At 36.9% G+C, this 25501-nt stretch overlaps 1 protein-coding gene and 1 long non-coding RNA gene across 2 annotated transcripts in view; one reads left to right on the forward strand and one right to left on the reverse strand.

Moving 5' to 3' along the window:
- Positions 1–25501, forward strand: part of XKR4 (XK related 4) — a 230703-nt gene that overhangs the window by 79793 nt on the left and 125409 nt on the right. The gene's annotated exons all lie outside the window — the stretch shown is intronic.
- On the reverse strand, positions 1412–23697 carry LOC137851093 (uncharacterized). Its single transcript, XR_011092994.1, has 3 exons — positions 23133–23697; positions 4613–4647; positions 1412–1947 (listed from the first exon to the last, which is right to left on the reverse strand). It is a non-coding gene; the product is annotated as an uncharacterized lncRNA (long non-coding RNA).

Here is a 25501-nt window from a genome sequence, read left to right on the forward strand (position 1 = left end):
TGCACAGGTCAGTGTAAGGTTTCATCATACCCCAAGACATTTTGGCATTAGATTGTCCACAGCTCCTGCAGATGTACATATTATTTCAAAGGATCATTGAAAAAAGGGTGATGCTGAAAGAAAGTTTCCTTCCCCATGTGTGTGCCATTCATTAAAAAGATCAATTCAAACTTAAATGACATGGAATTTCAGTAAAAATTGTATTCAGGTTATTTACCTGTGAATCACAAACTCATACTGAGATATGGATTTGGCAAAAAAAGGGGAAGGACTAACTGGACAAAACATGATGATGAGCTGCAGTGCAGGGACTCGGGTGGAAAAAGAAGGGACTGGGGTCAAAAAGAAGGAAAAGTTTGTAAGAAGATTAGGCAGAGAGGATGAATCCAGGTTAAATTGTGGAGGAGAGAAAGGGAAAGGTTGAAGCTTGGGTCTGTGATGTAGATCCAGGGATAAGGAAGAAACAAGTAAGAAAGAAAGAAATTGAGCAAAAGCTGTGGTGCTGGAGGAGCACATTACCAATACAATCAACACTGAGGGTGATGGAGGGAGAGTTAGTGAATCTGGGCTATGCAGTAATGAAGCTTGTTTTTCTCTAAAATGTGTTTCAATCTATTGAGAACATCAGAAGTTTCTGAATCAGGAGATCAGAAAGAGAGTTTCAGGTTCAAGGCAGTTAAATTTTCCTTTGTGAGACTAGATTCTGTACCTGATTATGTACCACATATTTTATATAAGAATGCTAGATAAATACAGTTCTATTATTCTATAAATCTTTTAAACCAGACCTCCACAAATGGTCACCGATCGCATGTATTTTTCTGTGTGTTCAGCTGAATTCTTTAACTTTTGGGTTATGTCCTCTCAAAATAAGTTGGAAGTAACTTCATGTGCCAAACAAAAACACCTATAATACTATGTCAGTCAGAGAAACATTCTGAAAATAGATCAGTTTATATTTGAACCACTAGGGTATCATGGTGATGAGTACTGCTGCAAAGCCCAGGAGGAAGCTAATTCTGTTCCTGGAGCAAGGTTGGACAGGACGCACTAAACATGGCACAGGACCATGTACCAGTCCTTAAAGAGGAAACAAAAGAGAAGCAGAAGCTTGACCAGCTGATTTTTTGCAGAGCGTTGTTCCTTCCTGTGAGCTGAATACAACAGTGGTCCTGAGGGGAAAAACAGTGTGTGAACATGTAATTACAAGACTGTATCATAATGTTTATACCCAAAGGGACTGGATTAATTTTGCACAGGCAACCTTACTTCTGACATTGCCTGACTCTGAAATGCATGATTAGTGACTGTAACCAGGAGCAGAGGGACTGCTCTTTTGGTAGTTCTCATGTGTTTAAAAGAAAACAAAAACAAAAAACAAACAAACAAACAACACCCACACCCACATGACTCTTCAACACGAATTTTATTTCAAATGCAGTTACATCATTTTATCATTTTCAGCCTTATAGTTCTAGGTGAGTTTGTTTGCTTGTTTTACTAAGACTATAATTTTTGTATTTAAGGTAGGTTTGTATTAATTATTTCAGCAACCCAAACTTCAGGTTAAATTTAGCATGTAAGGAGCAATGTATGTAGGACAACTCTGAGTAACACAACAATTTTCTTGATAGTCTGCAGGGACTGGCAGCATAAAATTGCTTGTTTAATATTCAAATCTGCTGTGAGATACTCCTTGCAGTCCTTTCTCAAATGACTCCTTGAGCTTCCCTAGAGACCCAGGCTGCTCAGGGTGGAAGGCTGGGTTATATTTCTCCTTGTTTGGAGGCGGTGATACTATGTAAGTGAATTTTTCCATATGGAAAGGCTGAGTGTGAGGCTCCTACAGCAAAGTCCCTTTCTTCACTGGTCTGTTTGTGTCCGTGGCTCTCTGCACTGAAATGCTCCTCAGCTCTTTCCCAGTCAGTAGTATCAATCCAGGACAACCTGCAAGAAAAGCACCTGAGGACTGTGAACATCCAGGGGACTAAAGCTGGGTTTTATTTTATATGGTTCATCCCATCACAGGGATTGGGGGGAGGTGGGTGATCTTTTTTTTCCTTCTTTTTTTTCATATCTGGATCTTATATGGAAGTGGTGTTAACTTTGCCCAGTATTCTCACCCCATAATACCTCAAAGATCCATTACTCTGAGTACACTACAGTATGTGATTCTTTTCTGGCTACACCTGATTTTGGGGCCAGACATTTAGCAAGTAAATTCAGATTCAGCAGCACAAGAACATTTAATGAATCTACCTTGGTTTTGCAGATTTGTCCCTCTAGGAGAGGGAGCTTTTTTTTTTTCAATTTCAAATGTATTGGTTGGTTGGTTGTTTTTTTCCAATTTATCAATCCAGTGTTGTAGGGTTTTTGTTGTTGTTGTTGTTTTTGTTTTAATAAATTTAGTTCCAACTAGGGTTATAGAGTTTAGTTCCAAGCAGAATTATGGAGTAACTGTATAACAACTGCAGAACAAAGTATTCTTTGCTTTTTAACCACCAGAGTAAATGTGGTGTGCTAGAGCTATCTTCCCATTTTCTAGTATGAATAGCTAAGATTCTTCCATTATGAGAAAAAATTGCTTCAGATTACTGGAATGTCTGACTGCTTCATAGTCTTATATGTCCCTGGATTTGGTCTAGCCAATTAAAGATCATGTTTCTTAACTTTCTGCTCTTAAAGAGCAGATTCAGACAGAAGGGGAGAGTGTCAGCTGGGGTTTGTGGTATACATGTATATACATAAATATTACAGCTGCTACATGTTTGTACTGTCTTTTTTCCTCTTTGGAGAACTATAAAATCATGAGGTACAGTACATGACTAACTTTGAAATTTCTTGTGAAGAAGATGCTAAAATTTATAAAATTTCAAGTTAGGAGTGGACAGTAGCTCTGTAGAATCAGAATTGTTTCTGTGTTTTTCATTGTATCCAGCATTTCTCTTGCCACGGTCTGATTTTCCATGCATGCATGTTTTTTTGTTTTTTTGTTTTTTTGTTTTTTTGTTTTTTTTTTCAGTAGATTTTCATGGAATAAAGCATTTAATATATATATATATATATATATATTCAATAATACTGCCTGAATATCTTATTTTAGAAAAAATATTTTGCATTCTTATGATCAGTGCCATTTCAGCATTTCAATTCATTGATACTAACTTGGAACATCTTTGGAAGATAGGAAAGCACTATTGTCTCCTCATAGGAATAACAATGAAAAGCAAAACAGCATGATGACAGTTAGGTTTGAAAACTGAAGCAGAATAGGCTACTTGATATATGTAGCAAGACAAAGTTGTGACTTAAACCTATAATCACTTTAGTGGGATAACATTGCAAAACAAGATCATATATGATAAAAGCAAATTTGACCACAGTTTCTTGCTTTTTTTGATGTGCTGACTACAAATCTATTTCAAGTGTTCAACTGCTGGAATAAAGAGAAAGACTCCTTCTATCATGCATAAATGTTTCAGTCTTTCCAGGATAATCTTTCCATCATGCTTCTGAAAAACCACTTTCCCATGAGATTCTCCTGAAAGCTATGTAGCTATGTGCTCTTCCTAATGGTCCTACCTTTTACTTTTTTTTTTTTTTTTTTTTTTTTTAATTTCAACTAATGGTCATGAAAGAGAGGCTCCAAAATAAAGCAGGGCTGTGACTCTGGCTTGGCTGCTTGTATAGAGAAGCCATTAATACAAAATTTAGACTTGAAAGAATTTGACTTTCAAAATGGGCTACAAGTTGTGCTTATGGTATCGTGTTTGCCAGTAGAATTTTTAAGGGAACATAGAAATTGGCATTTTACATCAGACCTCATGTTAAAGTAAGCTAATTATCCTGAGATTCTATATAGGGCAAACTTTTTCAGGAAAAACATATCAGACTTCAGGGTAGACCAAGGTGAAGACTATTTCTGTTTTCCTTCTGATTGATAGGAGTTTTACTTAAATGTGGAAAGAATCAATGCTACTGCCAAAACTTGCACTGTAATAGTTCAGATACTGCTATCTATATAAATATTTTTCTTTGACTCCTATATTACTGACCTCAGGAATTCACAATTGAAGTAAACTCTATAGTTTCATTACCTAGCATACCAAAAAGCAATTTCAAATAACAGTTTTGAATATCCAGATTTTTTCCTGTTTCACTTGGTACCCTTTTGCATCATGTTTATGATTGCTAACTATTGTTTTCACACTTAGAACACTATTGTTTTCTTCTATGTGAATTATTTTCATGAATATGAATTGAAATGAACTGAAAATTAGGTCATTCTGAAACTATTTTATTTAATTTACTGATTTTTGCAAAACAGCAGGCCCTTATTGTACAGTGACTGAGAGCAATATAGTTATCAAAGCATGGAAGGCCTGGGCTGAAATCCCTCTTCTTGTGTGACAATTTGAACATATACCTTTTACCTTTGGAAAAGATCACCTTAGCCACGAGTCTGCAAGATGTGCTAGGAAGAGCTGTTTCCATTTTCTATAAATATCAGCTTGATATGCACTGAGAGGGTAAGGAAAAATGTAAGAAATGAATTCTGCTGTTTGTATCAATAGCGGAAATTGAGGAATGAACTGAGATTGTATGTCCTTACCTGTTTCTCAAGTCTTGTGAATATAGCCCTCTGTTCTGCAGGCAAAGCAAAACATCAATTACTTACATATTCTATACTAGTTTCATTCCCATTACTTTTACTGAATTGACAGCTCCAGTATTTTCCAATTATACTCATGGTCAGAAATGTGTTTTTCTTTTTTTTTTTTTTTTTCTCTTCTGAAAAGCATTCTCTTTATCATTTTTCCTTGAGCATCTCCATTAGTTCAGCAATATTCTCTTTGAAAGAAGTAACGTGCTCTTTGTACAATATTGCATGTGAGACTGACAGAGTTATAGGGTGTGATGCATTTCTGATCTCTTAAAAATGTATACCACTTAGGTATGAAGCTTGTTGTCTTCATTTCCTTGAGGTGAGCTCATAGACTGAAAGAAATTCAAGATCAGATCTTCAGTGCCTTGTGTATAAAGATATTTCCATCAGCAGCTTTTGTTCTGGGAGATGGGATCAGCAATAAGTACAGTATGCCTTTGCAAAGGAAAATATCATTTGTTTTTATGAGTGTGAGCAAGGCATAATAACACATATTTTTGCAGGAATTATAGACCTTCATGTATAGATCTGTTATATTCCTTTGTCCTTCAACACTAATAAACAGTTAACTGCTCCAGACTTCTGTCTTGGGCAATAGGATAACCACTATATGGCCTTTATAGAGCGAATTTTTCATTCTTTTTTATACTTTTGATATACAAGCTTTTAACCATGGCAAACAAGCTCTGTGGCATAACTAGAGGTTTGGGAGCAAGTTATTCATGTTTGATAGCTCTGTAGTCACTTAACCCTTAAAAACTTGTCAGATTATTTTATATGGAATTTACATCAAATGGCAACTCACTACTGTTAATTTGAACAAATATATATGCAAGTCAGAAACTTGACTTCTGGTGAAACTTGTAGCTCTGAACTGTTATATTACCTTTGTGGACTGCAATTTGGAGTATTTGTTGCTACTCCTTGTTTTAAGGACATTAAGAAGTGAGGTTATGATCTTCCTAAATCCTTCTTACAGTGGAATTAGGAAGCTTTGAAGCCTGCTGAGTCCTAGACAGTGATTCAGTCTGTGTAGTTACTAAGACTGTTAAATCCATGAGACACTGAAATTGATACCTCCCAATGCAGTCTGAATGTTTCCTAAGCACTAATATTTTGTCAGTCTGTATGTACACAAGAGTATTTCCTTCTGGAGAATTGTGCACCCGAAGGTATATTGCAATCTAAGTTTAAGCAGAAGGGTACTTGAACCCTTGGAAAAGCGCCAGATGTTAGACTGTGCAAAGTCTGTGTCTGGCTTCACCTTACATGAGTATGATACTGGACGAATGTGGATGAATCCTGTTTCTGTCCCAATATGACAAGGACATGGCATAATGTGATATCAGTAAATAAGGAAGTCGTCTCACAACTAAATGTTTTAGCTAATAAACTGGACTTGAACTCTTGCAGTACTTTTTCCCTTTCTGATGGGAGACGAGCTCTTGCGTAGAGAATTTACTTGGGCACTCTGCTGAGACAGCCTCAGCTCTAATCAGGTTGAAGATAGTCTGGCATCCAGATCTCCCAACTTTATCAAACATTTTAAATACCAAGAGAGTTCAATAAAGTGCTACAACTTTGGTTTTATTTGGCACCTGTCCTCAAAATGGAGCTGGTAGATGAGACTAAGTACAACATACAAAAAGAAGCTAAATCCTTTAGCTTCTTTAACAGACTGGACTGACGTCATCTGGAAATGCGCAGAGCCCACGTATAGGCAGGACAGAGGGTGAAATATGTAACCAAGAAAGAATGGATATACTTTTGCAAGTCTTCAAATGTACCTGACTCTCTCCATTGACTTGCAGAGAAAATGGGCAAACTAAACTGCCTTCCTTTGCCAAACACGTAAAACTGAGGTGATGCAATATCTAAATTGAGCAGACTGGATAATACCCTGAAAAACAATGTTGTGTGGCCAGATGGTTGAATGAAAATGGCATGAGTCTCCTGCGGTATGAATATTGCAAATGGCAAAATTTCATGTTGCCCTTGCCAAGCAAAAATTTTGTATAATGAACCTTATTGCTGGAGGGAGGAGTCACATGTACAACCTTTTCTCAGACTCTACATGAACTCCTTCATCCAGAAGGTGCAGCAGCCTACTTATACCTTCTGCCCTATTGTTAATGTGCTGTTCTGTCTCAGCTGTACAGCTTGAGAGCAAATGACTTTGATGGATTCATATTAATTTTTATATTTCACTGTCACTAGTTTATCATGATGTTCAGGGACAAAGCAATAGATCTGTATCAGCCACATTTTGATATATTATACCACCTCCACAGGGCAGTGGTTTTGTTTTGAGTATTATTCCTAAATGATTGGTAAAACAGTGTAATATGTAACTGTTCACCTAATGTATAGAGAAGTACTTCATTAAAACATGAATTGCTCACAAATGGGGCTCTGAATTTTTTGGACAGGTTGAGAAAAAAGGAGTATTTGTGTGTGTTTGGGAGGTGATGGGAGTGTTTTGTTTTTCTGCATTGAGCATCAAATTGATTGTTCCTGTTTTAACTAACTGGGCAAGTCAATGAGATAGAATTGTATAAATCTTATTCTTTTTGATCTATTTGAAAAATCCAACGTGGACTTAACAAAATGCTTTTTCACAGTGGAGGGCTTGTTGAAAGCATGTCATAGCCCATTCAGCTTGCTTTGAAGTCCTCAAATATTTACCAGGTTCACCAAATGTACTATCTTGAGCTGAGCCTGCAGATGCTACTTTACTTTTGTACAAATCACATATAAATTATTAAATATGGTAATCTTCTATTGTCCAAGGACGCACTTGGCCCTTCTTGTTCTCAAGTTGCTTGAAGGTTTGTGATGGACTTTTTTTTTATCTGTAAATAGCTATGTGCTGTCACAAATAATTTTTATTTATTTATTTGTTTATTGTCCAGAGTTATCTAAATAGTTGCCCTTCTGCATATACACATACATATTTTGAGTTTATCCTGTTTCTTTGAACAGTGAGATTCCAATCCATGTAAGCACATTTTTGTAATCCTTTTACTCTAGGTCCATATTTTTTATTTCTTAGAATAAAGAAGCAAATTAATTGTACTTTACAACATATAATAATAAACACTTTAAAAAATATATATGATTATGCCAGGAATCTTTTTTAATCAGGAAAAAAAAAAAAAAAGATACTTTTAAAAATTGGGGACTGATTACTCTAACCTTTAACAAGGAGTTTCTATATCTTCTTTGAGGTTTGGCCTTGGTGTGACATTACACAGAAACTGTGCAGAAGCTTTTACTTTAAGACATATCACTCTTATTTTTATACTTTTTACAGTGGATATTAACTCAAATGTTTTACCACTGTGTTTTCAAGGCACTTAATGGTTCTGGTACAAAATATTTGACATCTCTGTTTGTTCCTGACTGCTCATTAATGTAAGATTTGGCAGGTTATGAAGCCTGAGACTGAACTGTATGCCTCTTAAAGATTTTAACATCATTTATGATGGTGGAGTTCACTTCTGATTACTGGTTAAAACAATAATTTGTCTAGACACTAAAATTTAAAAGAATGTTTTGCTGCTTTTTTGACTTTTTAAATAAGGAGCTGATTATGTTGCTATGAGCCCTGAAATAATTCTCTGCATGATTTCACTTGATCCTTAACCTTTTGATTTATTATATAAAACAAAGTTACAGTCAGAGAAGGATTATGTTAAAAGTTCGTGGAATATCCAAGTCACTTACTCTCTGAAGAATTCTCAGATCTGGATAAGAGATTTTTCCAACAAAACTGTTATCAAGCATAAGGAGGAGGGACAAGGGAAAAGAAAAGTGGCTTTCTGAAGCCTACTGTTCTGAATAAATGTGTCAGTTGGTTTTGAAGATCATCTAAGCCCACAAACTGAAAACAAGCTTCCACTGTAGCTGGGCCTGGTTTCTTCCTCTTGGTTAATCTGGCTGAAACCCATCGCATCACTTCTCAGTTCTTCAGCTGGGTGTGAGGACAATGTAGAGCCTGAGAGCTGATCAGGGGAGAAGCAGGCTTTTGCCAACCCCAGCAATACCTTGAGGCATCTGTGAATTAGGGCTGCACTGAAGCCCCTTATGTCTGGGTCCTGTACAGCCAGGCTGTGCAGTGCTGCGTCAGGAGGAGACATAAATGTGTTAAATAAGGCTGCTACATAATATGCAATTGAGGCCAGCTTCATGGCCTTAGGTCAGCTTCACACTGGCTGCAGAACAGGTGATTTTAGCCTGGTACAATAATGATTTCTATATATTTTTGATCAGAGTGAGACTTTCATGTGCTTCATTAAAAAAAAATAAAAAAATAAAATCTGGTGCAAGGAGCTGCAATGGCAAATGTGTAGGATTTATTGATTGCTTCATAACTGGGGTCTCTCTTTTCATTATCATTTGGAGAAATCTGACTAACATTTATAATTCTTTCTCCCTCCCCCAATATACATTCTGGGAAAACATCTTTACCCCTAGCCATCTATCTTTCTAATTTGAAATGAGACTCTTTTAAAATATCGACTTTACCAACAGTATATGAATTGTGAGTTCTGAGCATCTACACTGATTATCTTGATCAAGCTAATTTATTTTAGGGATGCCCTGTCCTTGGTTTTAAATTATTAAGTGCTTTCTTGGAATAAGGAGCAGTTGGCATTCTGTGATAGTTTGAGAAATTCAGGTTGTTCTTTTTTTCTTTAATACAGTATAGCCATGGTGTGGAAGAATTACAGAGGCATGGCTCCAGCTGTGCTACTCAGCTTCTGTAAGCAGAATTAAAATTACATATAAATGGTTTAATTGCCCTTCAGTTTGTAATATTACAAACACAAGCTGTGGCTTTTCTCTTTTTTTTTTTTTTAATCTATAGTTATAGGACCGATATTTTTTTTAATATTTAATCTATATCCATTCTTATTTATGTTGATGGTTGTGGGTTGTGGGCAGTAAGATAAGGTATGTGCCTCAAAAGACATACTCTTGGTAGATGAAGCACTACAAAGCTGGTACTTGACATTATTTTCCTACCTGGGGTGACTCACTAGATTTTGATTAATGTTTTAAAAGAAGCCAACACTCATTAAATACAGAGTAGCTATTATCAACAGCTACTATAAATGAACCCTAATGGGGTTATTGAATTTCATTTTACATAACAGCAACAGCTGCTCTGTTCAGAGAGTTCCCATTCAGAGTCTTACAGTCCTATGTACTTGAGTAATTTTTGTATGACTGAGGGTTCCAGTCTCAAACTGTTGATGGGACTAGATGCCTCCTGGTGCCACTGCGGAAACTATGAGAGGCATGCAAAATCAAGGATAATAAAATATGACAACATCTTGTATCATATCATTAAACAGACTGTTTGTATATTGCATTCACTAAGGCTTTTCCAGTGAGATGTAAAGTTGTGATCAGTCTTGTCCTTTATAGATTGGGGAATTCATTCCTTCTGTGAAGTACCACACTCTAGATCACTTGGATAATATTTTTCTAGTCTTAGGTGGAAGATATTTTTTGTTGGTAAAAATAGTTTGTGCATGGCTTATCTTACATGTTTGTTTTGGTAGGAAATTATTTTGACTGCTTTTTTAATTTAATTTTCTCCTGAAGGGAAGGAGAGAGAACACAAACATCTACATTTTTTATTTTACTGTTCACTTAGAGATTAATGTCTATTCAACCATGAAACTTCATATTGCCATATCAGCAAAAACCTGTCCGAAGTCTATGTAGCTATGAATTTCTGTCACTTCATAGCCCAGAAGTTATTATTATTCATTTAGCATAATGGATAGATTGTGATTGCTTATGCTAAATAACATAGGCATCAGCTAACTGCTATCAAAATGGTGTGGCAAGCATAATGTACCACTTCTATAATGGAAAAGTATATATTTTTCATTTTTTATAGCTAGATGAAGAAAACACATTTACATGTATTTCATCCTATCCTGTTTGGGGGCTGAGATAAAAACATATGCATTTTTCATGGAAAGAGTCAAACACCCGACCAAATTATGAAAATGTATTGGTGTTTTTGACCTGTAGTCCAACAGTGATCCTAAGGACTCAAAGTCCATGATGTTACATTTTTCACCTCCATATCTGCAGTAGAGTATTACCATATTCATTTCAAGGTTCTACTTAAATTAGTTGGATTGCTGTTAAAATAAAGGACTCTTCACCAAGAGTGTATCTGCTTTCATTAACAATGTGATTTGCAATTGCAGGCGGTGGTCATGTGATGGTCATGTATGTCTGAAGAATGATAGCAGATCGTGAACTCAATTTAACCAGACCTTTACTTCTGTCTTATTTCAGTGAATCTAGGTTGAATTTCTCATTCTTACTTTCTTTTTTCTTCCTCTCTTTGTTGTGATTTCAGAAGCAAAGCTTTTACTAGTGAAGCTTTTTTAAAGATAAAACTGCTAACATCATCCTCCTGCTAGTCCTATGTGTAATTTAGTGGCTTAGAAGAGATTCTAAAGTACATGCAGCATTAACTTTACTTCTTATTCTAAATCACCACTCAGAATGGATAGACTTCTTATCCTTAAAACTGTATCTATCTCTCCAGACTCCTAGGATCATAAAAGGAATAAAAGCATGAGACACTGATTGTACTTAAGGGGGGACCATTATTCTCCATTCTAGATATTTTTTAAAACTCCATCACACTGCAAGAGGCAAATGCTTGTGCTGTGCCTCTCTCAGTTGTTCTATTTATGCAAAAACTCTGCAATGAAAATCATCTCCAATGCTTTCAGAGAGGAGAATATAACTGTTGGAGGCTTTTCCATGGCTATTTTATTGACACAGCTGATCAGTGTGGCACCATTACACATACCCACAATGAAGTTTACATATACCCACCAGAAATATTTATCCCGGTAAGGGATTCCCTGAAAAAAAAAAAAAAAAAACAAACAAAAAAAAACCACTGCTAATATGGACTGGCCAAAAGTGCTTTGTTCCAGAGGTTTTATGGGCTTTTTGGATGTAGCCCAATCTGAATGTACACAACACTGTCATCCTTGTTTTCCACTCTAGATACTGTTAATCTCATTTATCTTTATGATGGAAGATTAATAGATAAAATCAAAGATCTGTTCCATGTTTACTTGGCCCCCACAACCTCAGGGAATATAAACTGTCAAGGGACAGGTGTTAACTTCAGCTGGCTGCCAACACAAAGTTTGGTAGCACTATACTAGTAAAGGAGATAAAATAAAAGGGGTGATAAATATCACTCTTGTTTTCATTTCCTCTGAAGATGTTTCCCATGCTAATTTGTTGCTGGCTTAAGTAGACATGCCAGATAATGTTAGGACAACTCAGTTATCAGACTCTTTTGACAAATTCGATTTTGCCTTACAAAATAGGAACCATAAAAAGTGCAACATTTCTCTTTCTTTATTTATTGCACCTCTCTGTAGATCTTGTTGTGTCTGTCTGTATGTACAGGACTTTTCTAAAACTCTTATTTTAACAAACAATCTAACCTCATTGCCAACCCTCAGCTTTCAGTTAATGAAATGCTGTCTAGCGTGACATTAGCCCTTGCTACATAAGGGCACTGTTGAAATTCAGCCCCTTGCTGAGGAGGTTCAGGCAGTGTAATCAACCTGAAGAGCAGAGCACTTCATACAGTGCAAATGTACTCCTTCCTGATCATAAACACTTCCACATTACTGCGTGAAGTCAATAAGAGGGCATAATACTTAATAAATTGAGATGCCCTGTTATGCATGAGTTAAATCTGGGGTTTGGATTGGGTAACTGTCAATGATAGTTTGCTAGGTTTTGGAGACTGTGGTATTTTAAGGATCCAATGACAAAGTAAGCACTTTTAAGTGCCTGCACCTCACTGCATGAGAGATTTCTGCTTAAAATGACCACAAGCAGTAGGACATCAGTGAAAAAAATCCTTCTCAGAGGCACTGTCTTGCATACCTAACTTCTCAAAGAGTGCATTGATAGAAAAGGAAATTTTCCTAGTAGTGAGACTCCCAACATGTGCTAGAGCAAGCTAATTATAGAAAATAAATAACTTCAACTTTGCAAACTTATATTTTAAACTGAATTCCATCTCCTTATGCACTATATGTGAAACATCCTGCATTTTTCCAGAATCAGTAGAATTTCAGGATCAAATTAACTGGCAAATATAGTACATAATTATGTGGTAAAAACAGTCTTGATTAAAAAGTGACCAGATGAGATTAAAAAATTCTAGTGAAGAAAATAGTGTGACACCACAATTATAGATACAGAAGAGAATCGATGCGTCTGTCCAATTTACCTATGAGTACAAATATTTAGTTTGGGTCCTGTCGAATGAAGTTTCTTCCTTTTCGTATGATACAGAAGTATCTGAGTGTATCTGAGTGCCATGTATAGGAAATACTGGATAAAGTTTCATCCTGAAGTGTTTATTCCTGTGAGCAGAATTCTGTCATTCAGAATGGACTGTGTTTGATGAATTCTTCTGCAGAACCAAAGCAGAGTTCAAAAGAGGAGAAGCTTTTTCCCTGATGAAGTCTGCAGTGAGTCTGATGAAACTCTCATCAAACTGCTGCAAGGCTTAAGGGTATTCTGGTTCTCTGGAATTTAGTCCCATTTTGTCAAAAATTAGACTGAAAACCACACCAACAGCAATGACAAAACTTTTCTGCCATCAGAAAGTCCTAGTTCTCAACCAGTTCTTAATTTCATGGGCTAGAGATGGTAGACTTCTGATGTACAGAGCTTTGGCTGCAAGGCATTCACACATAGAAGCTCTATATTAGGTTTACGTTTGAGGTCTACCTGTGCTGCTTCCTGCTACATGTGAAAGAACTAGTTTAATTCTTTAATGCATTTGCTTATGTAGGGAACAATGGCCAGCAAATGAAAGGCTTTGATTGATGCACTAATGGAAACCAGAGCTGGTAGGAAACAGATATTTTGAATCTATGCATAATTCCAACATTTGGAGCGTAGATTGGTGGCAGATTTGTGCCAATGTTAAATGGAAAGAAAACCCAAATTTCAGTTTCTTATGAAATAGACATTCCTTTCCCTTCTCATTGATTGTTTCCAATATAAGCTTTGATGGTTTGGGTTTTTCATTAGGTTTTTCATTAATGCAACACTATGTAAAATTTAAAAAATCATGTCAGCCATAGGCTCCTAACTAGTATTAAAGCTTAATAGGTTCAAAAATATGACTCAAGTACTATCAAAGCTTGACTTTTGATTTTCTTCCACTGAATATCAACTAGTCATAACATAATTTCACAAAATAGAAAAAGAAAAAAAAAAAAAAAGATGGATTTTTAAAGGAAAACTGTATTGCTCAGTCATACCAAATACCTTCTTATCAGTTAAGGTTTTCCAAGTTCCATATTCCTAAATATGGTATTACTTATTGAAGTGTTTTGTACTTGAAAGTGTTTTTCTTAGTATGCCTAGAGTTCCATTTAATTAATTAAAAAAGAATAATTTAGATAAATATACTTGTGGATAGGCATTTTCAAGGAATTGCATGTTGGTAGGCGTATTAACAAGCCCTGCCATTACTACCAGATAGCAAATAAGTAATTTTCTTCATGTGAATGATGCCTGTGAAAATGTATCAGCTGAGCTGTCTCTTTGAATCTTCCTGCAACTGCTTCAGCAAGAATTTATGTAGAAAAGAAGCCTGTGTAAAGGTGTAATTTATAGATGAATTAAGCATACACAGGAAAAAAAAAAAAATAAAATAAAAAATGTAGTTGTCATAGAATCACAAACATCTAATAATCTCATCTACCACCAGTAGAGCACCATCTCAGGAATAATGGGCTCCTACTCCCTTTTTAAAACATGACAGAACTGAGGGAATGAAGAATGTGGAGGATCAAATGGAAGTCCAAATAAAAAGTAAGTGGAAGGAAAAAACAAGGTCTTAATGAGATGGCAGTGCAGTGTGGAATACTTCTTTCCTCAGAAGACCAAATGGACTGCACTTGTAAAGAAAGAACCCGAGACAGTAGAGGAAAATATGTGTACTGAAATGAGAAAGTAGTATACTACAATATTGAATGTTTATCATATTGTATGGTGCTAAGTAGTTCTTTAAAATTGCTTCCTCCAACAAAGCAGATGACCCATTTCTATCTGGCAGAGAATGAAAAATAAGATGTGTAATGGTAGAAGTGTGTCCTAGGGAGTTTGTTTCTTAAGCATGTGCTCTACCTTTCAAAGCATAAGTTCTGTGCCTGGTGCCAGCTTCTGTTTCACTCAGCATTGAGCTGTGCTTGTAGCAGCTAGTCTGACAAAATTTCTTCCAAGTTACAAACATCTGTGATTTGTCCAGGGTTGAACTTCAGTGAAGACCAGTGCACTTAAGCCCTGCATATAATAGCTCCCTTGCTAGGGAGCACCACTGCTGTGATTTGCTGTGACCTTTCTTGTATGTATGTACCCACCATGTAGAAATTTTCACTGGCCAGTGTGTGATCACCCTATCTATTTCTGTGGATCTCTGATCACTTAGCACAGCACCAGACAGATGCCTCCTCAGGCTTTGCAGACAGTACAGCCGCAATGGTGTAGCAGTGCACACACACCAGCTAATAAGTCCTTGCATTCAGCCAGATTCATTACTCTGGGGGCAGAACCAGCAGACACAGTGGCACAGCAAGATCTCTTAGTGCTATTCCTCCCTTGTTCCATTCTCCCCAGGGGAGCAGTGCAGAGGGAAGGAAGTTTAGAGATGCAGCAGAAGGGGAAAATTCATCATGCTGGGAGCAAGCACACTTAGGCCTGCCAACCTAAAACAATAATAATAATAATAATAACAACAATTAATAATAATAGCAGACCACAGTGCACGACAGGTTTTCTCAAGGTAGTGTGAATACTGTAGATGAGTGCACTGAGTCACATAGCCAGACCTAGAGGCATTTGGGGCATATGAGTGTGCTCAGGTGCAGATCTCATGCCTCCAGGGGAGGCTTTTGACCTGCAAGTGACCAGAGAGCCTTGGTGTTGTCATGTTAGAAGGAAGCTGTGTGAGAAGTTTTACAAACGTTCGTACTGATGTCCCCAAATGCTACCTTTTTAGAACTTCTCTTTCAAGTCTACATCATATTTCATCCAATATTTGTTCCAGCTTTTCATGAGGCATGTCAGCCCTCTCTTCCCTTCTGACTTCCTTAGCACCCAAGCAATGAAGTTTTACCCACGTAACTCTTCAAAAGCATTGTCTCAAAGTCATATGCCTGAATAGGTGCTTTTGTTTAGCGCTGGCACAGGTGAAGATCTTGCACTGTCATACAGGCTGTGAAATAAAAATGATTGTGGGACTTATTGGACTAAGACAGTGAAAAGAGGAGATATCAAATACAGCAAATAATTTTATGATTAATCCATATAAGGAAAAATGCACCAAACACATTTGGATTCTAAACTGAAGGAAATTACAATCTGCTTGCTGATATTTTGCAAGGAAACCATGAGGCTAAATTGTTCCCTAAAATTACTTGCTCATAATCACAGTCAAGAAAAAGAGCTTCCTCAAGAAGAATAAGTGCAAGAATAGCTTTAATCTTAAGGAAGGGCTAAATCTCTCAACCAGTAAACCAGAGCAGTAGAGTTGGGCGATGGAAGGCAGCCATTGTTCTTTGGCACTGAAGTGCTTCCAGATTGTATGAAATTATCAAAGTGCTTCAGAGGGCTGGGAAGATTGCAGTAACCCTCAAGCCTTTCTACATGCAAAGTTCCAAGCTTCTGGTACTTATTATCTTTTACTGATTTTCTCTCTCCCAGAACACAGAAGGAGAAAGAAAAAAAAAAAAAGACAATTTTTTTTGATAAATTTATATTATATATAAATATATACATATGATAAATTTTTAATTTTGTAATTCTCCTAACCTTCCAGTGTCTGTTACCCAGTATTTACTGCTCATCACTCATTTTTCATTAAATATCATTTATGCTAAAACTGGGTTAGTGGTAGGAACATCTATGCATGAATATTCTGTCAAATTGGAAATTGCTGACTGAAGCTTTCAGAGAAAATCAGAGTTCATTACTAAATTAAGCTGCTCTGATTACAGTTTTACTCTGTAATGGTGTTTACATCTGTATTAAATAAGGGGATAGCCACCCATTTATGTTATCACAGTGCAGATAAGACCTTACTGTGTGTTGCATTCGATTTTTGAGCATGTTTGAGTGCCCACCTGGGCACGTTCCCTGCATATATCCTCACAGGTTCTCCAAGTCCATATCTAACCATTATTCCACTCCCTATCGCAACAACTCCTTCCTGTCTGCTTGTATACAGTGGTATTTTCAACCCTGTGCCAAACGTCCAGGCTCCCCATGTCATGCACAAGAGGAGTTTCAGGGAAAGACTTGCAGAAAATGAACAGCTGAGTGGGAAACCCTGTAAATTAGTCAGAAGGGAAACGGTAGAGAAGTGTAAAAGAGAGGGAGGAATACCAGTACCTGGGCTCTGAGGGTGGCTGAAAGGCCAAGATGAATGTCACATCTCTGTCTTCACATCTTGTCCCAAAGCAACAAAATCTGCTGGAGCTGTTCACCGGGGTCAGATCAAGTATTTAAGTAGCCCATGCTGTGTTGTAAAAAATATTTCAGTTTCATGCTCCTTCTTGGCTCCTTGTATTCATTTACCTGTGCTCCCTGTTCTGATTCGGGTTGCAAGCTTCCTGCCCCTCCTCCCAGTTGCAACATGCCTCATGGCAGGTTGTAAGTGTATTTGGTACCCTTGGGGCATGTCCACAGGACCAGGTGCTGCTGGTGAAATACGTGTTCCTTCAGATGAACCAGGATCCTTTGCCAAGACTGCATGGTACAGTGTGTCTCGGGACACATGGGAGAGCTGTGGGAGCTGCAGTTTAAATGGTTTTCAACTGCTCAGTGTAAGAAACTTAGGTGCAAGAGGCCTGGACCTTGGCGTATTGTAAACTGAACAGCAGGTGAGTGACACACAGAAATGTCAGTGGCGTGTCCTTGGCAGACATCAGAACCTGGATATCAGGTCACACATTGACAGTATATGTACTCAACAAAACGAGGCAAGAGAACAGGCCCTAGCCTCTAGCCTCATCCCTGGCTCGGTTTGGCCCAGGCCAACTATCACTTACAACAGATCAGAGGAAGGCTGTTCACTAGCACATTCCCAAAGGCAGAGTCTTGGACCACATTATTGTTTAGTATAGATGAAGCCACAGGTTCACTGAAATGAAACAATTAAATGTTTCTAGACCTCCCAGTCCTTCAGTGTGACCACTCAGACACGGTCTCATGCTGTGCAGTGGTGATACAGAGCTGACTGCAATGTGATGACCATGCAGAGTCTTTGATTTTCTCCTATGAATACCTCTTTCCAGAGCATTGGCCTGACCCACACTTCTAACAGAGTAGAAGCCTGTGAGTTACTACGTTGTTTAGCTGGATCAATAGATAATGGTTTCTCCTGTTTAGTAGTTATATCATTGAAGAGGGTTTTGATTATAGATTTTCTTAGACTTATGATTTCCATGAAAATGTAGCCAAAGAAAGCAGCTTCTTAAAAACAAAACAAAACTGTTTTTCTCATTAGATTTTAAAAAACAGGAAAGAATGTGTCAGAAAAGCATTATTTCCTAAACCTAGCATTTTTCTAATAGTGTTAAGTAACTTTGACTTAGCCCTGATACTCTTCTCACTGACATTTCAAGCTCTTCTGAGCCTGTTTTTTGGACTTATATTTGAGTCAAATCATACCAAAAGTTTTCAGGGTTTCAGTTACTGTAATTCTCTTGCCACTAACGTGTACTAGAAGTGAGCTCTGAGAAGTTATCATCTGGGTTGTCAGAGAATTAGCTATTCAGGCTGGACTAGCACAGTAACTCCTGGGTTGACAAACAAAAGCTCCATTTAGCTCTTGGTTATTCTTTAAATGTCCTCACGATAACTCCAAACCATAAATCAATATGAATTTTTGTATATCACACTCTAAAATATTCACAAACTCATAAGGTATATGTATACTCCATCACTTTTGTCTCTCACTAGGGTTTGCTTTCTTTCTTTTCCTTTGGTTGTTACTTGACTTTCCATGCAACATTTTCTAACTCTCACCTCCCTCTTCATGGACTGAATAGTTCCACCATTGAAGTTGGTCTGTTCATACTGAGTATAATTTTCAGTAGAAGTTTTTCTTGGCTCTTCCCAGATTTGTGTGCTCTCTAAGCCAGTTGCTGAGCCAGAAGACAGATGCAGGGATGCTGGGAAGCAGTACTCTTCTTCCCATAATTGTCCCTGGAGTGTCATGCCAATCTCCAAAGGTTGCCTGACTATGCTGCAGTTTTGTGCCACAGCAATAAAATGTTTGTTACCCAGCAGCCATCCTGCCAGGCATACCATTTAGTAATTGCAGGCTATATCTCCCAAACTGGAGCTGCACTGGAGCTATTTTCAAGCCTCGTATGGCTCAGCAATTTCAGCTTGGTGATTCTGAAGTGAGACACGTCGTATAAGCCATGTGCACTAATTTGTGGTAGGAATTGTGAAATGGTGTGTACATTGAGTTTTGTTGTATTAGGATGGTGTCTATGCTAAAATCTTGCCTGAGAATTTCTGATACTACGGTGTCTCCTGAAACTTGGTTTTGGATGTTAGATGCTGCTTCATCCTGATTTTTAAAAGAAAAGTTGGTCTTATAAACTTATGACAGTATTTCAACATTCTGGCCTCCTACAGGATTTTCCAGCAAGGCAAACTGTTTTGTTTTGTTTTGTTTTGTTTGTTTGTTTGTTTTGCTTTGTTTTCTTTTTCTAAACTTTAGTCAAGGTTCTAGTGACTATAATTATGACAAATCTTTCCAGAAATTTATATGTGTTTAAGATTCAGATTTTTGCCTGTAAACAGAATAAAGGACGGAATTGGACATAATGAAGACCACACATATTGCCACATATTTGACATTGTAATGGTGCTGCAAATTGATAATTGAGGATAACCAGCATGAATCATTGAGAAATATATTCTCAATTCTATTAATATTCTTATGGACTCTTATAAAGTCAGTGGCAATTAACAAGGGCACCTGAGTTCTGAGGTTAATTTGTAGATAACTAGGACTAAGCATTCTTCAAGTTAGGGCTTTCTTCTTTAACGCCTCCCTAAAGGAGTCCCAGGTTAGGAGATAAACTGTTCCTTGTGGCCAGCTACACTGGGTAAGTATCTGCTATGTGTTCTGGTAGTAAATCTGACTGACTGGCCATGGCGGTCTGATTTACTTGCTTATTTATTTCAGAGTGATGAACCCTTTGAGTCTAGATGAACTGAGGAAATTGTGAACACTGACAACATGAGCTTTAAATTACTAAGGCTGGTCTGTTCCTCATGTTAAAGTTGTGCTTGTGTCTGAACACAAGACTGAACATACCTGGCTGTGTTCAGATCTCTTTACTTTATACTGTATGTAGGGATGGATGGGGAAACAAAATATGTGTGCACTCTGCATAGAATTTTTAGGCTTTCTTTCTTTTCAGAAAATATTTATGTCTACCTGGGAGGCTAAGCCCAAAATTCCTCTATGATTAAATAGTTAGAGCTCCTGTCAACAAAGTTGTCAAATATGTGTTAATATATGGTGCTCTGGTGGAGCTATTTAGGTTTCACTACTTCCTAAACTGTAAAGGATTTGTTTCTCAGTGGTCAGATGTCATCTTTGATCCGGTAAGATTAAGCTTAAAGACCTTTCCTCTGTCTTTTGGCAAATGATCAAATCCAGCTTTCTTTCATAGTCTTCTGAGAAACATATCAAGATTATCAAGATTTCTAGTACCTCACATTTTTTCACTGTATTGAACCCCATAGGTCACAACTGATTCTACAAAATATATGATCTGGAAGAAAAAAGTCAAATCAATTTAAACCAAAGTTTATAAATTTTGGCAAATAGGTAGTATTCCCTGAAAAACATGTCTGCAGAAATTTTCCAAGGTTCTGATTCTTGATCAAAATAGATGAATGTATGAAATGGGATAAGATATAGTTTACAGTGCTACTTTGCTCAGAGATTCAGAAGACATCAAAGTGCCATGACTTTTCCTATCCTATCCTGTCTCTTGATACACTCTTAGTCTACCCCATAGTGAGTTTTGTTCTTCTTGAGGCAAAATGGAAAATGGTGTAGTCTGTGGCCAATGTATTTGACCTTATTTGCTTTACAGTACTTGAGTCTCCTCCTGCCCAGAAACAAAATGAAACGAAAAGAAAAAGAAAAGAAACGAAAAGAAACGAAAAAGGAAAGGAAAGGAAAGGAAAGGAAAGGAAAGGAAAGGAAAGGAAAGGAAAGGAAAGGAAAGGAAAGGAAAGGAAAGGAAAGGAAAGGAAAGGAAAGGAAAGGAAAGGAAAGGAAAGGAAAGGAAAGGAAAGGAAAGGAAAGGAAAGGAAAGGAAAGGAAAGGAAAGGAAAGGAAAGGAAAGGAAAGGAAAGGAAACACACAAAATACAAAGGAAAGGAAAGGAAAGGAAAGGAAAGGAAAGGAAAGGAAAGGAAAGGAAAGGAAAGGAAAGGAAAGGAAAGGAAAGGAAAGGAAAGGAAAGGAAAGGAAAGGAAAGGAAAGGAAAGGAAAGGAAAGGAAAGGAAAGGAAAGGAAAGGAAACACACAAAATACAGTTTTTTAAATCTGTTCAAACTCAAGGACTCAAGGGTTCAAATTCAAGGACTCTGCTTTAGCACATTTTAAACAGCAGTTTTAGTACCCAAAGCCCCTTGTGGAGGCTTGTTCTTTTACATTTTGATGTTTGACCTTCTGATATTAGAGGTGTAAAATATGTATGTCCTGAATGCTTGGACTGTCCTTCCATAGGGCAAAATGTGTTTGGAATTTATTAAAATGACCTACTTTGTTCTTTCTGGAGTCTTTTAGAAAACCTGCGAGTTTGGAAAAGGGATTTGATCCAAAAGGCAGAACATAAAGGCAACAGAAGTTTCTGTGGCTGTATGGAAACACACTGATTACCTTTATTCCTCTGTCTATTCAGCAAAATCATTACTTTATATGCAGTGGCAATTTATTCATTGCCTTTAGAGAGTCCACATAATCCTCTTTTCTGACCTGTAAGTAGCAGGTAATGGGTGCAACTACAGAAAAGTGTAGAAAGCTTGTGTATTTCTTTGTCTAGCATTATATGTTTCTAGCTAATTAATGACTTAAATTTGTTAGGGACTGTAGCAGAGCTTATTTACAGCTCTATTGATTTTTGTTATCATGAGTTCCATCATTGCCTTCCCTAGCCTTAGATGAATGATCGGTAACTTAATAAATGAAAGCAGTGTTAGTTCATGTTCAAAAAGGGAGCAAGCTAGTGCAAGCTGTATGACCATTGGCAATTAAAATAAAGATTTCAAACATTTCTTATTAAAAATATATATACATTTTGTGAGCCCCAGCTGTTGATTTGGATTCTGTAATTCAGTTAATAAGCAGAGAATGAAAACTGGTTTAAATAAATGAGGTAGGAGAGGTCAGAACATGGTCCTGGACTGGGGTGTCAGGGAAACATGTTCTATTTCCAGCTTTGCCATCTATTTGATCTGATGCCATGCTGTTTGAACCATTTTCTCTTTGTACTTTTTGTCTGTCATATACAAGACCTTCTGCAGCAGTTTTCTTTTTATGGTTTTGGAGAAGTGATAAAATGGATCCCAATTTCTGTCAGTATCAGTGGATATTCACACAATACAAAAGCAAGCAAACAAACAAAACACTATTACTCAAATTTATCTTACAACACTAGATCAATACTGAAAGATAGAGTTCTACAACAAATGAATATATATCATATATGGCAACCCCTCTAATTAAGGTGGTGTAATGTGTTCTTTAAATGCTTTCATTGAATCACTTATAAAAGGACTTGTCAGGAAGCTGATTCTCCCATTTGCAAAATGTTTCATGACTGCAGTAGTTCTTTCATTTAGTATTATTGTGGCCCTGTTTTCTCATAGGCATTCACTCTGCTTCACCACCTCTACCCACACTCCCTAAAAAAAGAGTGTTATCCAAATGTGTGTGTCTGCCTTCTATCCAAGATGAGCCAATAGATCTCTGTTCAGAGATAGAACTCCTCCTGGACAGGCTAACTTTTTAAAATGAAATTTCCATAGTCAAATTCTGTTACAAGTAAAAAAAATTTGTAAGACACAGGTGGAAAAAAAAAGAAAAAGAAAAAAGAAAAAAGAAAGCACCACCCTGTTTCTGAAAAGGAGAAGAATGTAGAAAAACAAATTTATCATTCTTAACCATAGGAATAGCATGATTAGATAATAGTTACTGTAGAGTAGAAATGAGTTATCTGTATTTAAGTATAATATATATATATAGGTGATTGGTTATGTTTGATTAATCACTAACTTTGCAGATTAAGACAATGACCTCATATAAGATGTACAATGAAAACTGAGAACTTACCTAAGGAATGAGGATAACTTGAGTAGAAACACACATTGTACCAATGTATTTGGAAAATCAGTTTAGAGAATTTCTTGTCCAGAATAGATGTGTTTCCTCCCTGAAATGACAAGCAAATAACAGTCTACAAAATGTATGCATAGGTAAGTTTTTATCTCTCTTTTTTCTCTTCATCCTTTTTTCCTCTTTCTTACTTATGCTGTGGAACATTTTATTTCAAAATCTTGAAAATGGACCTTGTACATTTTGGGTCTAACTTTGGCTATGGAGCACAGAACCTGTAAATTTCTCTCCTCAGTCTTTGATACCTGGTGAAAATGGAGACACAGATTCTACTTTCCAGGGGAAAGAAAACAACAACAAAAACAAACAAACAAAAAAATTCATTCCAGGTGCCTCCATCTGGTCATGAAACTTCAAAAGGAGATAGAGACTTTTAAAGCTATGCCTTCCAAAATGTATATTTGTACATCCACATACTACAAGAACTGAAAAAGTACCCCAAAATAATTAATATATCTTTCAGAAACATGCATGGGATAGCTTTCTTGGATTCACAGTTGTATTTGGCAGCTTTTCAGTTTTTAATGTTTTTCAATTAGTAAAGCCCTTTTTCTCTCCAGCCTTCACAGTAGTGTAGTATTTATCCTTACAGTTTTCTTTAGGAGAAGCCACATGAGAGCAGTCTTGCCCACAATGGCACAGCAAATGCAAATGTGAGACTCAACTACAAGCCTGCATACATAGCATAGATGATTGTAACCATTAAATATGGGTTAACTAATGTTGCTGAAATAGTAATGTTATACAACACTAATAGCAAAGTGGGAGTGTGGAAAGTGAAGGTCCAACATAACTGTGCAATGAAAGTCTTTAAGTCCCCATGTAGATGATGGCTTTTTTTTGTTATATCTTTGTTTTGTTTGTTTGTTTTTCTTTGTGTGTGTTTGTTGTTGTTTTAAACCTGAGTCTAGGCAGCTCTTTTGTGTAAAACACATGCTCAGGGTTAGGCTTTGCGGTACATTTGAGTGCTTGTGAACAGAAAAGCCTGTTGGCTTCTTCCAAAAAGTAGAGTGCCAAGTAGCATCCAGATAGAAAATAGAATTGGCTCAGCTAAGGGCAGAAGTATGCAGAATCAAAAATGCCTGTAAGTAGAAAGTACATTTGATCACAAAGTGACGACATCAATTAAGGCCTGCTGCTCTTTTCTTCCTTCCAAGCTAATTGAGAATGAAAAGATAAAAAATATCATGAAAGAAAATGGAATCTGGCGTTAAACTCTCACGCTGTCTGGTGTCACAACTTTGAGGCCAATGTTACTCAGGTAAAAGTTTCATATGCTAGTTGAAAGTTGAAGAGTTCTGGGAAAATAAATAAATAAAATAAAATAAAACTAAGTCAGGAGAAAAAGTATAGAAGGATCAATGTATTAATTCTCCAAGAGGCTTCATTTAGTGTTTTGCTGAAGAGGAGAAGGCTTTGTTTTGATCTATCATTTTTATCTTGTATTTTAAATGTTGCCTATAAATGTTTGTTGCCACCAATTCAGAGCTCTAGGAAATATGCCCAGCACTAGATTATTGCTGTCTGGGATATTTTTCTAAGAGATTATGCACAAAAATTTGCACTGGATGCTAGGATGTGATAAAATCAATTCCCAGTTATGTATAAAAAATAGGACAGGAGGATGCTTACAGCACTTTTTTTGTAGAAACCATTAAATCGGATATTTACTCAGTTTCTCATTAGATGTTATTCAGAATTGCAGTGACATAAATGGATTATGCAGTAAAGTATGGGATAATATAAAAATGACAAAACAGCAGACTGAACTGAGACGGAAATATACTTTTGTTCTTTTGGGAGTAATAGGGTTGATATCTTTTGTGTCCATTCCTTCTTGGAATTTCAAAAGTTTTAGGATGGGTATGGAAAAATTGTAAAGCTCTTACAGGCAACTTTGTAAAAAAAAAAAAATCAATAATTTTGGTACATATGTCAATAAATACCTTGAATGGTCTCTGTAATTAGCTATTGCTTAGCTGGGGGCAATCTCTCCCAGGTTATTGACTTACGAGCTCTCTGGAGAGGCTTTGCCCTAAGCACTGTGTTATAGTCATTGGACTCACATGTGTCAGAGATGCTCTAGGAACCTGCAGGCTGCCTGGAAATCTGCTTTGACCTGCTTTTGAACATCACTGACTGCTTCTTCTTGCCCTGTTTTAGCTCCTTATCTTGCCTTCTGCAGGCCTTAAGATAGATCCCATTGCTGCCTATCCTTGCTTATCCTGAGTCTTCTCCTTTTTTGTTTTCCTCTTTGCTATCTGCACTTCTGTGAATAACAGTTTTTGGCCTGATTCCTGACTGCA

Source organism: Anas acuta, chromosome 2, assembly GCF_963932015.1.
Source record: "Anas acuta chromosome 2, bAnaAcu1.1, whole genome shotgun sequence".
NCBI lineage: Eukaryota > Metazoa > Chordata > Aves > Anseriformes > Anatidae > Anas > Anas acuta.